This window comes from Leucoraja erinacea, chromosome 1, assembly GCF_028641065.1.
Source record: "Leucoraja erinacea ecotype New England chromosome 1, Leri_hhj_1, whole genome shotgun sequence".
Lineage (NCBI taxonomy): Eukaryota > Metazoa > Chordata > Chondrichthyes > Rajiformes > Rajidae > Leucoraja > Leucoraja erinaceus.
Genome location: NC_073377.1, coordinates 94177379 through 94191808, shown reverse-complemented (window position 1 = coordinate 94191808; position 14430 = coordinate 94177379). Strand labels below are relative to the sequence as shown.

At 41.5% G+C, this 14430-nt stretch overlaps 1 protein-coding gene across 1 annotated transcript in view; it reads right to left on the bottom strand.

Annotated features, from left to right (window-relative positions):
* The window catches only part of LOC129712534 (collagen alpha-1(XXV) chain), a 628211-nt gene that overhangs the window by 250148 nt on the left and 363633 nt on the right, over positions 1–14430 (bottom strand). The gene's annotated exons all lie outside the window — the stretch shown is intronic.

Below are 14430 nucleotides of genomic sequence, written 5' to 3'. Positions count from 1 at the left end.
TAACAAAATTAGAATTTGAAAATGATTCTAATTACAGCATTTTGAACAGAAGGGAATTATGATAGTGAAGAGGGTTGGAATGCAAAGGGATAATACTTGTCTACATTCCTCACAATGTATTTTTTGGAAACTTGCATTAACTACTTCATGGAGGTTAAATTGCAACTAACAAATATTCCTCAAATTTTGGTGATCTAGATATAATGCAGCACGATATTGGGCAGGGGAAAACCCCAAGTACAGACAAAGTCTGAAAGTGATACATTGAAGTTCAGTGATACAGCCTGGTAACCCACCATGTCCATGCCGACCTGCGATCACCCATACACTTGTTATCCCACTTTTGCATCCTACACATTAGGAACAATTTACAGAAACCTACAAACATGCATGTCTTTGGAATTTTGGAGGAAACCAGAAGACCTGGAGAAGAACCACGCGGTCACAGGGAGAATGTACAAACTCCATACAGACTAAACATGAGGTCAGGATAGAACTCGGGTCTCTAGCGATGTGTGGCAGCAGCTCTACCGTTGCACCACTGTGCCCCCCTAAACTTGTACGCCCTAAACTTACACCGATAACTTATTCCCATTTTATTTTCCCCAAATTTCCCTCAACTCCTGTCAGATTCTACTACCCACCTTCACACCAGGGATATATAACAGTGGGAAATTAAGCAACCATTTGCATGCGTTTGGGATGTGGGAAGAAACTTGAGTATGTGGAGGAAATCCATGCAGTCACAGAGGGAACATGCAACCACACAGACTGCATCAAATGAAACCTGGTCTATGGAGCTGCAAGGCAGCAGTTCTACTAGTTGTGCCACCTGCTGCTTACATACTGTATGCTGCAAGTAATGTATCATTTACAAACCTTTTAATCTGGAGGATAGTGACATTAAAAGAAGGACTGTGAATGCAGTTAAAATGGAGATACAAGAAACATCAAAAGGTGGAATCCTAAGCAAAACACAAAGTGCTGGATAAACAGTGGATCAGGCAGTATCTGTGGGGGAATGTTCTACTAGTGTAGAACAACTTATATTGTAAAGTTGGGTATTTTAATAAAACAATAATTATTTACTTTACAATAAAAAATGTTAACCTGAATATTTAGAACTTTGCATCCTATATATCTTTTCTTTTTTTAGTAAAACTGTGTTTTGACTTATTTGTGCCACTGAAGAAGGTATTGATGTTATCTCAGTTTCTTTGCAATTGTACCAATTTCTATTGACTCTTCAACAAATTTATAAGCAGATTGTCAAACTGGATTATTCTTTTATGAAATCCTCGATGCTTACCTCAAGCTTTATTCTCATCGTCTGCACATTTGACATTTTGATCTTGAATATTTTCAACATTTTCTCTATCATGGGCTTTAAGCTCCTGAGTTAGGATTTACACAATTAACTCTGCCTTTTGTTTAAGTTTCATCTGTACTAACATTATTAATTTCCCATTATGCTCCATATCAACTTTTCTTCCACTCTTAAATATATTATCCCATTTTTTTTCATATCCGGTTTTGCCAAAAGTCTTCTGTTAATGCAATTGAATCTTGTTCTTGCTGTAAAATAACTGCATGTAAGATCCCCAATAGATTGCAATATCCCATTTGAGGTTTAAAACTACAACAATACGTTTCCTTTTATTTAACATTATTCCTTTTGTTTCCTCCTAATTTTATTTCTATCATTCCCCCTTTATCACTAGATAATTAATCTATATGCTTTTCTGCCTCTCACTGTTTTTTTTTCACTATGAGCAATATCAGCTTCTATTTTCCATTTTCTATCTGTTGACCTTGTTGGTTTTATATTTTTAGCACTCTCTTAGTTTAAGTGCTTTATCATTTCCCCATTGTACCCCCCATTTTGCCATGTGCCTTATTCTGATTCAGTCTTTCTGTGCAGCATCGGGCTCAGTGTCCTGTCATTGCTTTCAATGGCAATCAGTATACCAAATTCCCCTTGTACTTTGTAGCTCGTTTTACATTGCTTTCCTTCATCCTCCCGTTGGCAATCTTTAATTTTTTTAAAATTATTTTTAATTGAATTCTCTAATCATTTGCTGGAGTTATTACTAAAGAAGGAATTTTGCAATTCCCGTCTTTGAACCCTTTTCTCTAAGCGAGCTTTTAAAAACCTCCACGCCGTTTATCACTGTGTTGTTAGGATCCTACATTAGTTTCCTCCACAGGCTTGTTCCAAATCCCTGCAGTATCTTCCCTCAGCTGCAAGATGGGCCTTGTCTTTCCAGCACGTACTGGAGGAACTCAACAGGTTAGGTTGCATCTGTGGAGGGAATGGACAGATGACGAGACCCTTCGTCAGACTGATGGAGTAAGGGGGAGGGCAAGTAGGGGGATGGCAAGAAATAAGTGGATGTGAGAAGTGAGGGGGGCAGATGTGTGGAGGAAGTTGACATAGGCTCGAGGTGAGAAATAGGCCAAAGGATGTCAGGTAAGGGAATAGGAAGAGGAGTGAAATGTAAAACTGGAGGGAGATATATGAGTAGAAGGAGGCAGGGGATGAGGAGAGTGGTGATAAAGAATTATTGAGACTATTATTTTGAGATGATGATCCTGGTTTCTAGATATCGCAACCAGGGAAAACATTATCTCTGCATCTACACTGTCAGCCCCATTAAAATCTTGTACGTTTCAGGATAAATGACTCTAAAAATGTAATTATTGTGGCCTTGTCAAACATAAGGGTTAGCACTACACGCTACGAATCCCAGCTGTGGAGACACTGGTATCGTTGTCTCGTTGTAGGACATTGATCATTCTTTTAATCTGGATTTTTAATTAATGTATTTTTAAAATATGATTTAGGATGCTTTTATAAGTGATATACTAAGATTTTATATGTACTTTATGATATTTTTTAATATGGAATGCATTTTTATGTAATGTTGCCCCTTGTCTGGACCTCGAGTCCATAATAAAGTTTATTATTATTATTATTATTATTATTATTATTAATAAGATCACCTCTTCTACTTCTTCTTCTACGTGCAGGAGTCTACATGCTTAATCTCGTATCAATGGACAAACGCCCTCCACCTCCACAGCTGCTCCTCCTCTGACAGTCCTTGGAATTATTTGGTACGAGGACTAGTAGGAAAATGTAGGGAGGATTTTTGTTGACTCAGAGGGTGTTCGAGACCTTAAAGGCTGCCTGGAAGGGTGGTGGAGGCAGCAGCATTCTCATATTTATTACACGCATCCAAATAGCTGGCCACATGTAATAAATAGTAGGATGTATACTTAAAGATCGTTGACCTACCAGGTTGCACACCAAGTTGTTGGACAGATGGGTCTGACAGGAGGAGTAACGTTTTGACTGGCATGGAAATATGGACTGATTAGCCTCCTGCTGTGCCATAAACTATCTACGATTCTGTAATTCTCCTTGGGTGCAAACTGAAACAACAGTGTAATCAAGACCTGTTGACCCAGCCTGTTCTGCCAAGTGAGTTCTTCGGTTATATAGCTGATCCCTGGAGTATTTTATAAGTCTCCTTTACCTCATCAATTTCAAAGATCTGTTTCTCTAAGACAAATTTGCTTGAAGGACCATGTTATAGGGGCTATAAAAATTAACTGGATATTCAACGGGGTGTCACTCCTGTAAAAGTAATGAGAGATGTTAACTTTGCATTACTCACATGAACACATGTGAGTCTGTGAGGATGGAGAGCATAGCCACTTTTTCAATCGTTACAGCACACACACTGGTTGATACTCGAGTGTTTTGCTGCAGTGAATCATTTAAACCTACACACACTGTATCGAGTAGAATGATAAAGCACACTGCAAGCTATGGAGAGAGAACTGGGAAGTGGAATTAGTCTGATGAATCCTTTTTCCCCCGGACAAAATTGGACACATATCAGCTATCAGTGCAGCCATTTTCTATGATTTAAGAAACAGTAATAATAGCACATTTTCTGAACAACGTATGAATCAATTATTTGAAAGATAAAGGCAGAGGTAGAACTGCCTGCTTCATTTTCATCACATCTTGTTGCATGGCGTGAGCTGTGTTCAATTCTGTGCCTTGAAAACAACATGTAGGAATGTTTGGAGATTGGAGAGATAAAGGCAACTGTACTGTTGCTGCATCTACTCTATTTATTCTGGTTACTGGGAAGTGGTGATATCACATGAATGGGATAAAGCAAGGCAGTTGAAAACAGGAATTTTTAAAAACAGTTTGATAAAAGAGCATCAAATAAGCAAAATTAAACAACTTTTGTTTTTCCAACTTTTGCGACAGAACTCTGGGGATGACCACAGATTATATGACAACCATGGGTAGAATAGCATCTTCAGCAACATACAACATAGGTCATACATCACGATGCTTTTAGTTAAAGTTTAGTTTAAAGATACTGCATGGAAACAGATATAGGAAAGAACTGCAGATGCTGGTTAAATCGAAGGTAGGCACAAAATGCTGGAGTAACTCAGCGGGACAGGCAGCATCTCTGGAGAAAAGGAATGGGTGACGTTTCGGGTCGAGACCCCATGGAAACATGTCCTTTGGGCCACTGAGTCTACGCCAACCATCATCACCCATTCACACAGTTTCTCTTATTCCACTTTCGCACCCACTCCCTACAAACTAGAGCAATTTACCTATAAGTTAACCTATAAACTCGCATAGCTTTGGGAACTGGAGCACCTGGAGGAAAGCCCGCTGTCACAGGGAGAATGTGCAAACACCACACAGACAGCATCCGAGGTCAGGATGAATTCCTGGTCCCAGTGCTGTGAGGCAGCAGCTCTACCAGCTGTGCCATTGTGCTGCCCACAATGCTACCCATTCAATAGGGACCTCGCGCACATTTAGACAGTTCAGGGTGTCATATTCATAGAGTCAGAGAGAGATATAGCAAAGAAAAAGCCTCTTTGGCCCAGTGGGCGCCGACTGACCATCAACCATCATTTTACGCTAATATAATCCAACTTAATTCTCTCCAATTTGTTATCAATTCCCCGCAGATTCTACCAATCACCTATACACATGGGGCAACTTCTAGCAGCCAATCAACCTACCAAACTATACGTCTTTGAGATGTAATGGAAACCGGAGCACCCGCTGGAAACCCATGCAGTCAGAGGGAGAACGTGCAAACTCCGCACAGATAGCACCCGAATAAACCTGGGTCCCAGGCGCTGTGAGGCAGCGGCTCTACAACTGTGCCACTATGCTGCTTGTAGAGTAATTGTAACTTTCATCACATATTGAAGATTATTTCCTTCCCATTCCCAAAACGATTCCCAAATCTAAAATATAAGAGCCTGTCCCACTTAAGTGACTTTTTAGGCAAGTGCAGGAGACTCTGCGCCCGCCTCATGATCGCCACATGGTAGCCACATGTTCGCTGGTGGTCACTGGTGAGTCTCCTTCATGGTCGAGAGGAGTTCCCGCATTCTGGGAACTAGTCGCGGCCTCAGTAAGGTCGCCGCAAATATTTCAATATATTTTATTAATTGGTCGCCATGGAAAAAATCGATAATCCTGTAGTCGTAGGTGCAGTTGTAGTGGGGTCACCATGTAGTTATAGGTGGTCAAGGTAGTCGTAGGTCGGTTTAGTTCATTGCCTTTGCTGACCGGGCATTTTCATTGGCTCATTGGGGGGAAAAAAGTCAGAATTTCAGAACCAAGGATAGCCTACTGGTAATGTTAAATGTCCGCCAAACTTCATAGCTGTGTATCTCTGGCTTATTAAAGGTTGTCTGGCTTCTTAAAAGTGTCTCCACTCCTTCTTTCCCCTTCTCCCCCTTTCTCCCACCCTCTCCCCCCTTTTAAAGGAATTACCATACACTGTGGTAGCTGTCTTAACCTTCCTGTTCACTGTGGTCTGTGTCTGCAACACCTTGGCTTTGCACCATGTGAATTTCAGACAGCGCTCCCCAGCTTTCACGGGCCCCCGCCTTTACGATGTGTGTGTGTGTGTGTGTGTGTGTGTGTGTGTGTGTGTGTGTGTGTGTGTGTGTGTGTGTGTGTGTGTGTGTGTGTGTGTGTGTGTGTGTGTGTGTGTGTGTGTGTGTGTGTGTGTGTGTGTGTGTGTGTGTGTGTGTGTTGTGTTCTACTCTGGCAGTTGCCGTTCCATTTCCCGTTTTTTCAGGCGAGTGCCGCGAACTTGACAGTCGCCTAAGTGGGACAGGCCCAATACTATTATTGGAGGTTTGTTCCTGTTGATTCGGAACCAGAAGGCATGGCCTCAGAATAAAAGGACGTACCTTTAGAATGGAGATGAGGAGGAATTTATTTAGCCTGAGTGTGGTGAAATTGTGGAACTTGTTACTGTAGACTGTGGAGGCCAAGTTATAGGGTAATTTTTAAAGTAGAGATTAACACAGGCAATGTCAAGTTTTTGATTAGTAAGTGTATCAAAGGTTACAGGGAGAAAGCAGGAGAATGGGGTTGAGAGGGAAAAACAGATCAGCCACGATCGAATAGCAGAGCAGACTTGATGGGCTTGTTTCAAGTAGCAGAAGGTTTTAAGAAGTGACATCAACAGTCTGAAGAGCCATGTGGGGAAACAGTCTCTTTCTTTCCCCACATTCTCCACATAGGTGAAGAAGCCTTCATTGGCTTTGATCTGGCAAGGTTGCAGCACCAGGTCGATTCTGTGGCAGGAATAGCAATCGCAACATCAGCAGAAAATATGTAATAAGCTCAAATCAAGGGAAACTGGATCAGGGTTGCAGTTTTATCAGATGTATAGAACACCGTCACAAGACACTGATGGAAAGGAGAAGTCAGCCCCTCATTTCCGAGCCCCCTCATTCCCAGAACTTGCCACCTGACATAAACTGTAACTTCAGGACAAAACTAAATATGGGCCTCACTTTCACATGGCTTAATTGAGTCACAGAGTCATAATATTATACAGCATGGAAACTGTCATGTTGACTCTACCCATCCATGCCGACTAAGTTTCAAAACCAAGGCTAGCCCCATTTGTCTGTATTTAGTCCATGTCCTTCAAAACCTTTCCTATCCATGTACCTGCCCAAATGTCTTTTGAACAGTGTAATTGTATCACTTTATTGGCAGCTTGTTCCATAAGTCCACCATCTTCTCTATGAAAAGGTTGCACTCAGTCACCACTCTCGGAGAACCAAGCACCCATATCCCTCGGTCTCTCTGTTCTGTGTTACTCTCCATCCCCCTCCCGTTTGCTGTGCAAGTCCTTCTTGGTTTAGTTAAATTCCATCCTTGGCCCACTTTCCCAGTTGATCTGGATCCTGTTGAAATCTTAAATAACCCTCTTCACTGTCCACTATACTATACATTTTACTGCCATCTGCAAATGTACTAACCATGTCAACTACATTCTCATCAAAATGTTAATGCAGATAAATTCCATCTGCCACTTGCAAACAGTAGTGGACCCAACACCAGTCTCCGTGACGTGGCGCTGGTCACAGGATTCCAATCTGAAAATCAATCCTTCACTGTCACCCTCTAACTCCTAATTCCAACTTTGTATCTATTTTAATTGACCCAGGATCCCATGTGATCTAACCTTCTAGACCAGATTACCATGTGGGACCTTGTCAAAGGCATTGCTGCTGAGACAACATCTATTGTTCTGTCCTCCTCAATTCTCTTGGTCACCTCTTCAAAAAATAAACTCAATCATTTGTGAGACACGATTTCCAATGCATAATACTTATCATGATCCCTTATGAGGACTATCCCTTATTAGTTCTTGCCTTTTCAAATGCAGATACATTCTGTCTCTTGGATAACTCTCCAGTAATTCTCCCACCACTGATGTTAGGCTCACTGGCCTCTAATTCCCTGGCTTGTCCTTGCAGCTCTTTTTAAGCAAAGGCACAACATTTTGGTGCAACGTTCAAACGAAAATCCCCTCAGCTCGTTAACATGGAAGGTCAAATGTATTGCTTATGGAAAAGTGTCTTGAGAGTGCTATGTCTGAAACCAAAACAGGCTTTATTTGATTTATTTGAAATAAAAACAGACAATGCTATAAAAGTGAGCAGGTCAGACAGTTTCTGCAGAAAGAGAAGCAGAGTTATCATTTTAGGATCAGTTCCTAGATTCTTATGCTATTTGAGGCATAAATCAACAAAGACCAAACTCCTCATGATTCCAAGATCAATTTCACTCGCTGGCATTAACATTAACTCTGTTTCTCTATCACAGATGCTACCTGACCTGCTGAGAGTTTAGAGCATATTCTGTTTTAAAGTCAGTCCTACGTCTGAAGTCTTTGTTTTTCAATTTAAAAAAAAAAACTGTTTGTAGAATCTTGCTGCATTGTGGTTTTCTCCGCCATACGGAATGTGAAAGCACTGCAAAGTAATTAATTGGTGTCTTGGACAGTGGAAGAAACCAGTTACAAATGATGATTCACACTGAAAATGAATATTGGGTATTTTGCTTCGACTAATAACCAAAGAAAAAGCATCAACACCCTGCTTGAAGACCCTAGACCAAGCCTGGCCGCAATACTGTATCAGCAGCGCGTTTACCATAGTTTTGTGAAGCAGTTGAGCCCTCTCGCCACAAGGTGATATAAATACTCCCAGCACTCACCTCACCTTACAACACTCAAAGGAGTCCTTTGGCAGGGCTCCCTGTCTCATCTCTTCCAATGCACTAAAAATGCATTATTATAACTGTCTATTTCCTTACTTGTAATCTAACCCAGGTTCAGATAGCTCCTGAAAGATCAAGTGTTATTATTCTTCTTGAAATATGTAAAAATACATCGGAATATTATAATTTCCTCTGGTTGTTACTCCAGTGTCATGTGACCACTAAATGCTTCAAAATGCGTGCGTTTCACAATAGTTTCATTTTATCACGTGGTTGAATCCTGCAAAGCTGTGATTCCAATGAGATAATTACAGAGTGCAGGTGTTACATGTCTGCTCGCTTGTAAATAAAACGTTAGTACCTTTGTTAGTCATATGATTTACTTGATACAATTGACAGCTAAACATTTACCCGTGCAAAGAATGTGCTTTTATATCGCAGGTGAGATTCGCACCTTTTCACTCAGGTTTTAGTTCATCTTAATCGCATATTCCACACCATTCACTATTGTTTTTAATATTATCTTTGGTGTTAAAGTCAGTAGCTCTCTTGGCCAAGCTGAGGTAAGCATTTAAAAAATAAATGGTTGAATGTCAGACTATCATAATCCTTTCTTTCCGCAAATGTTGAAAATAATATATTTTTGCAGAACGCTGTAGAGGTCGCAGAACCCAGCAGGTGTTCGCAATCAAATGAATTTCTTTCTTGATTAATATTGTCCATAAAAAGTGACAGTTTTCATTCCTTTAGAGGCAGATTCAAGGGGAAAAGGTACTTCATTCCAGAAATTATTAACAGGGCTCCTTTGTAAAAATTAATGTGTAACAAATTCACCATGAATCAGTTTTGATGAGACAATGCATATCTCCAGTTAAATGCTAAACCAAAAGCCAGATGGCCATTTATTACTTTGGTTTTGCTAATTCCGTGCCAAGTTAGTACCGTTTCCGAAAGAGGATACTACTCACCTTGGGTGGTGAGAGTTTGGAAGAGTGCTAAGAAGGAAGAAGAAGGTGATAGCATGTCATGTTTGCTAACACTGTTATCCAAGAAGGGTCTGATGGTGTCTGGCTGATGCCTGCATCTTAGACATTCACACTTCTAAAGTTCACTTGTGGCAAATGAAGACTCAAATGGTGTAATATTGTTCATTCACCAACAAGGACATGGTTGGCAAAGCCGACATTTCAATAAATGCTTATGTGATGGTGAGTGACACTTCTTGTCGGGCTGTCATCTATGCAATTAAAGTAATCAACAAATGGGGGAGTTCTAGAGCTTTTATCTATTGACGATGAAAGGATGTGCACATATCATTCAACAGTGGCTGAATGGGAGATGCCTGAGAGTAATGGTGGATGGCTGTTTGTCAGGTTGGAGGCAGGTGACTAGTGTGGTGCCTTAGGGATCTGTGTTGGGTCCACTGTTGTTTGTCATGTACATCATGAATGGGCTGAAAGATGGCAGATGGAGTTTAATGTTGATAAGTGTGAGGTGCTACATTTTGGCAGGACAAATCAAAATAGGACGTACATGGTAAATGGTAGCGAATTGAGGAATGCAGTTGAACAGAGGAATCTAGGAATAACTGTGCATAGTTCCCTGAAGGTGGAATCTCATGTAGATAGGGTGGTAAAGAAAGCTTTTGGTATGATAGCCTTTATAAATCAGAGCATTGAGTATAGAAGTTGGGATGTAATGTTAAAATTGTACAAGGCATTGGTGAGACTAATTCTGGAGTATGGTGTACAATTTTGGTCGCCCAATTATAGGAAGGATGTCAACAAAATAGAGAGAGTACAGATGAAATTTACTAAAATGTTGCCTGGGTTTCAGCAACAAAGTTACAGAGAAAGGTTGAACAAGTTAGGTCTTTATTCTTTGGAGCGCAGAAGGTTAAGGGGGGACTTGATAGAGGTCTTTAAAATGATGAGTGGGATAGACAGAGTTGATGTGGATAAGCTTTTCCCTTTGAGAATAGGGAAGATTCAAATAAGAGGACATGACTTCAGAATTAAGGGACAGAAGTTTAGGGGTAACATGAGGGGGAACCTCTTTACTCAGAGAGTGGTAGCTGTGTGGAATGAGCTTCCAGTGGAAGTGGTGAAGGCAGGTTTGATTTTATCATTTAAAAATAAATTGGATAGGTATATGGATGGGAAAGGAATGGAGGGTTATGGTCTGAGTGCAGGTAGATGGGACTAGGGGAAAATAAGTGTTCGGCACGGACTTGTAGGGCCAAGATGGCCTGTTTCCGTGCTGTAATTGTTATATGGTAATATGGTTATTTCCAAGTTAGAATGTGTGCAATTTAAAACATAAGAAATTGAAGAGTCGGCCATGTATCCCCCTCTGACCTAAACTATTACTCGTTTAGATCATACTGACTTTATACTTCAACCACTGTCTCCATACCATCTGGTTCGCCCAAAAACAGATTCCCCAGAAAAACACTCAATGATCATAGTTAACAATCAAGTATCTACATTGAGTCATAGAGTGACACAGTGTGGAAACAGGCCCTTTGGCCCAACTTGCCCACACCCACCAACATGCCCCGTCTACAATAGTCCAACCTGTATCCTTTTGGTCCATATCCCTCTAAAGCTACCCTATCCATTTGCTTGTCTAGATATTAGTTAAATGTTGCGATAGCACCTGCCTCAACTACCTCCTCTGGCAGCTTGTTCCATACACCCACCACCCTTTGTGTAAAATGGTTACTCCAGCTTCCCATGAAATCTTTCCCCCTTCACTTTAAACCTATGTCCTCTGGTTCTCGATTCCCCTTCTCTGGACAAAAGACTGTGCGTTTACCCGATTTATTCCTCTCATTAGTTTGTACACCTCTATAAGATTTTTCCCCCCCATCCTCCTGTGCTCCAACGAATAAAGCCTTATGGGGCTGTCCCACTGTACGAGCTAATTCAAGAGTTCTCCCGAGTTTGCCCTGATTCGAACTTGGAGAATTACGGTAATAGCCGCTCGTAGGTACTCGGAGCTCTCGTGGACATTTTTCAACATGTTGAAATATCTTCACGGGTCTTCACGAGCTTACCGCGTTTCCCGAGTAGCCGCCGTTAGCGTTACGAGCCGCTAAGAGACGTCCCAAGCTCCGATGTACCCGCTACGTACATTCTACGTGCTTACCACGAGTTTGATTTTTTTTTAAACTCGGGAGAGCACTTGAATTACCTCATACAGTGGGACAGGCCTTTTAGCCTGCTCAGCCTCTCCCTATAGCTCAGTCCCTCAATTCATGACAACATCCTGGTAAAAGTCTGAAGAAGGGTTTCACCCGAAACGTTGCCCATCTCCTTTGCTCTATAGATGCTGCTGCACCCGCTGAGTTTCTCCAGCATTTTTGTGTACCTTTGATTTTCCAGCATCTGTAGTTCCTTCTTAAACTCCTGGTAAATCTTCTCTGAACCCTTCAAGTTTGATAACATCTTTCCTATAACATGGTCTGCAGCTCTTTATCTCAGATAATTCTGTGTGCAGAGAATCTTCCCCTTGGTCCTCAATTGCTGCCCAGATTATGTATCAGAGTCTTTCATAGTTCTAGATGCATCAGCCAGAGTAAAGATTCTCTCATTATTTGTCCTGTCACCCCCCTCTCCCCTTCCCCCCCCCCTTAGATTCTTGTATGATTAGGTGAGATTAACTCTCGTTCTAATTTCTAATCTTCCCCAACCTCTGTCTACTGAATATTTCCTCTTCTCCAGAAATAATCCAATGAATGCAAGTTTACACTTATTAGTAAGGAGAAACTGGACACGATATTCTTAAAACGATTTCACCAAAGCTTGGTACGTAATCAGCAAGGCCTGTTTAGTCGGGCATCCTGGGATTAAAAGCTAACATACCATTTAATTTATTAGCTGCTGAAACAGCAAATTTACTTTCTATATCTTATGAAACAGCACACCTAGATCCTTCTGTGCAACAACGTTTACTGTTCTCAATGTTTAAGTACTATTTCTATGTTTCTATGGAAATACAGAGTAGCAGTTTGTTTGTGTACCTATACTTCAGTACTGCATGAGCATTAAGCTCAACAGAGTTGGTGTCACTCCGTTTTGTTCATCTCTTAGAAGGGAAATGCACAGTCTGGGCCAGGTAGAACAGAGCATAAAAGCTAGATGAAGGTGGATTGGGCATCAGACAATGTTGGAGGGTGTTGTTGAACAGAGAGCTCTGTGAGTACAAGTGCATAGTTCACTGAAAGAGGCGCGTCAGGTAAACAGGGGGTGAGGAATCATTGGGCATGCTTACATTATTGGTAAGAATATGGAGTACAAAGGTAGGGACATCATAATGCAGCTGTACAAGTTGTTACTGAGACCACACTCGGAGTACTATATGCAGTTCTGGTCACTTAGCAGTAGGAAGGATGTCATTAGGTTGGAAAGGGTGCAGACGAGATTCACCAGGATGTTTTGTGGACTTGGCTGCTTAAATTATCAGGATTCATTGGTTAGGCTGGGATTTTGTTCTTTGGAGTGTAGAAGGTTGAGTGGTGACATTGTTGAAGTGTACAAAATCATGGCGATATGGATAAAGTGAATGCTCACAGTCTTTTTTCCAGGGTAGAGGATTCTAAAAATAGAGGGCACGGGCTTAATGTGAGAGGTGATAGATTTAAGAGTGTCCTCAGTGGCAACTTTTATATTCAGAGGATAATCCGTAACTGGAATATGCTACCAGTGGAAGCTATAGAAGCCGATACATATTGACCGATCGATGATTAGGAGAGGCTTAGAGGGATGAGGGCCAAAAGCAGGCAAATGGGAAGAGCCCAGAATGGCAACTTCAGAAATCAAGGCCCAACTTATCCATGCCGATCAAGATGCCCATTCTCAGCTTGGCCATTCTCCTGTATTTAGCTCTCTAAATCTTTCTTATCTATGCAACTGTCCAAATGTCCTTCAAATGTTGTTATTGTATTTGCCTCAACTCCATCCTCTGGTAGGTTCTTCTAAACACCCACCACCCACCCTGCAAAAAATGTTGCCCCTCAGGATCCTATTAAATCATTCCTCTCTCACCTTAAACGTATGCCCTCTAGTTCTTGATTACCACACCCTGTGTAAAAGATGGTACCCTATCTATTCCCATTATGATTTTATACATCTCTGTAGGGTCACCCCTCAGCCACCTATGCTCCAAAGTATAAAATCCTAACCTGCCCAACATTTTGGGAAGTCCAAAGAGGGCGGGACATCTGACTAACATCTTGTAGAACTGTAATATACCCTCCAAACCTCTTTACTGAGTTCCCTGACTGATGAAGGTCAGCATACCAAAAGCATTCCTCATGACCGCATCTACTTGCAATGCCACTTTCATGGATCTATATACTTGTACTTGTAGATCCCGCTGCTCCACAACACAGTCCAGGGCCCTACTATTCACTGTACAGGTCCCGCCCTCTTTTGACTTCCCAAAATGTGACACCTCGCATTTAATCTGAATTAAACCTCATACCACCTCCTTAATAGCCATCTTCATTGTTGATGATACCACCTCCTATAGTGTCACTTGCAAAATCACCAATCATTCTTTGTACATTCTCATCCAAATCATTGATCTGAATCCCAAACAGCAATGGGCCCAGCACTCTCCCCCATGGTGCATTACCAGGGGCCTCTGGTATGAAAAAACATCCTTCCTCCACCGTCCTCTGCTTCCTTCCATGAAGCCAATTCTGTATCCTGTTTGCTAGCTCTATCTGGATCTCATGCGATCTAACCTTCTGAGACTGCCTACCATACAGACCCTTCTCAAAGGTCTTGCTGAACTACTTATAGACTACGCCTACAGTCCTGCCCTCA